This window comes from Macrobrachium nipponense, chromosome 45 (genome assembly GCF_015104395.2).
Source record: "Macrobrachium nipponense isolate FS-2020 chromosome 45, ASM1510439v2, whole genome shotgun sequence".
Taxonomy (NCBI): domain Eukaryota; kingdom Metazoa; phylum Arthropoda; class Malacostraca; order Decapoda; family Palaemonidae; genus Macrobrachium; species Macrobrachium nipponense.
In genome coordinates this window covers 21,426,307-21,428,806 of record NC_061105.1, presented here as the reverse complement: position 1 = coordinate 21,428,806, position 2,500 = coordinate 21,426,307, and the positions used below count along the sequence as shown (strand labels likewise).

Genomic DNA, 2,500 nt, shown 5'->3' with positions numbered 1-2,500 from the left:
TATATATATATATATATAAATATATAAATTATATATATATATATATATATATATATATATATATAAATATACACACACATGCACCTCTCCTTTGTAAAAAACGGGTGTCTCCACTAGGTGATCACCTTCAATTTGGAAACAAACCTCTCACTGGTTGAGATTGTTAATTCTGAGCCCTGAGTTACACTGGCTGCATCCCACTAAAATCAACTAACTCCTAGGTGTAATTCAGTGCTTATAAAACAAGTAATCAAACACCCAGAAGTTTCTCCCATTGGGATGGAACTCTTGTCTCTTCTGGTGAGGGAAATGCTTATTAATGAGCTATATGATCTTTCATATATGATATATGATAGATATATATATATATATATATATATATATATATATATATATATAATATTTTAGAATTTAGTCATTCACTTTTGTCTCCTTTCTTGATAGAACTGAATCCAAGGCAATTAAGATCAAAGGCCTTATCCTTACCCCTTCATTCAGTTCTCATTCTTTCAACCAAAAGGGGTGGCATATACGCTCTACTTCTGTTGGGACTAATTTGGTCAGTGATCTTTTGAACCATGGGAAGAATTTCTCCTCCTCTCACCAAGACTCTTAGTACAGATCAGACCATCCATCCCCTCTGACCCTTATTCTCGGAAGTCTCATTAATTCTCGGACTGCACGTTTCATGTATGCATCCTTTCTTCTACGTCTGGGTTTAATGACTTTTTACCCTGCTTCTACTTTCTTGACTTCAATAACCTTTCTTCCTGGAAGAAGCCAATTCATGCTGTTTCTTCTCATTTATATTGTAAGGACGAGAAAAGGATATTTTGCTGTTGGTCCCATCGGTTTTTGCATTGTATGATACATCCGCACCCATACGCACATTACAATATATATATATATGTATATATATAGATATATAGTATATATATATATATATATATATATATATATATATATATATATATATATGAGCTACAAATGTCCTTTAATATATAATTCGCTTTACCCCGGAATTAATATATTCTTATATATGTTAAACGAAGGGGAATTTTTAGTTGATATGAAATGGCTCATGAACCGACGAAATTATTATCGAGCCGAAGAAACTGTTATTAACTAAAAAATTCTCCTTCGGTTAACATATATGGAAAAATATTAATTCTGAGGTAGAGCGAATTAGATAACAAAGGGCGTTTGTAGCTTAACGCGTATATATTAATCACGGGGATGTGATAAATCTCATATATGTATATATTTATATCCTAAAAGTAAGTATGTATGCAGGTATGTATGTCCTGTAAGTACACATATATACATGTTTATACATGTTGTATATATATATATATATTATTTTATATATAATATTTATATATATATATAATATATATATATATATATTTATTATCTATATATATATGGGTATGGTATGATAAAAAAAAAGTAGTGGCTCAGGCTGTAAATTATGTAATCTTTATAATTATAAGAATAAAGCAAACGTTAATGTAAATAGAATTGAAATAAGAGGGGAAGGGTTGCAAATGTGGCTGTAATGTAGTTCAGACACGCAAATTTAAAACGAGTGACGTAAGAGGAGCATAAGGCTAATGAGACAATGAACGAAACAGTATAAGATGAAGCTACAGAAACGGAGATATGAGGAACAGACCCAGGATATGAAAAAATCCATCATGGCATCCTTCGATCAATGGGAAGTGCTTGTGAAGATAAGAGGGCAGGGATGGGGAGCAAAAAGAGTAAGTGGTGGAGTGAAGTTATTATGTTACTGAAGGCCAAAGAATGATTCGATGCAAGTAACTGATAAAACATAGGACCCTCTACCGAAATACGAGAGGATGGGCAGGGTAGTCAAAACGAGAGAGAGAGAGAGAGGACAGAGAGAAGAGAGAAGAGAGAGAGAGAGAGAGAGAGAGAGAGAGAGAGAGAAGACATAAGAATAGAGGGTAGAAGTGAATAACAACTTTAGAGAGAATAAGGTGTTTTGCAGGTAAGTAAATGCAGAGGGCGAGATCTTTGAACAAATGGATCTTACAGTAACGGAGCGAATAGAGAGCTGTTGTCTAAAATAACCAGTCCTTGGTCGATGGAGTGAGTACTTGGAAGTTTCGTTGAATGCAAAAGGCAGGAGACAGGTCGAGCTGAATGATGCAAGAGTGATTAGGGTTGAGAATGCCTGTGAAACTGACTGTGGCGGACTTAATTAAGAAGTGCCCTTAAGGGTTTTGAGAAAGAAAAGCCACCAAAGGTTGATGGGATTTCGAGTGAGATACTGTGGTTTGGTGGTGACATTGAGATTGAGTGCTAACAGTGTTATGTAGTGCGTCGGGATGACGAAGGAACAGGTGACAGGAAGTTACCCCCTTGTATGAAAAGTAAGATTTACTTTAGAATGATGTAGTTGAGGGAACGAATGAATGGTTTGGTATAACAGTCAGGGATGACAGAAGTGTGTTGATGTGCTATGCCTTTGGAT

At 34.8% G+C, this 2,500-nt stretch overlaps 1 protein-coding gene across 3 annotated transcripts in view; it reads left to right on the top strand.

Annotated features, from left to right (window-relative positions):
- Positions 1-2,500, top strand: part of LOC135214442 (zwei Ig domain protein zig-8-like) — a 442,362-nt gene that overhangs the window by 1,661 nt on the left and 438,201 nt on the right. The gene's annotated exons all lie outside the window — the stretch shown is intronic.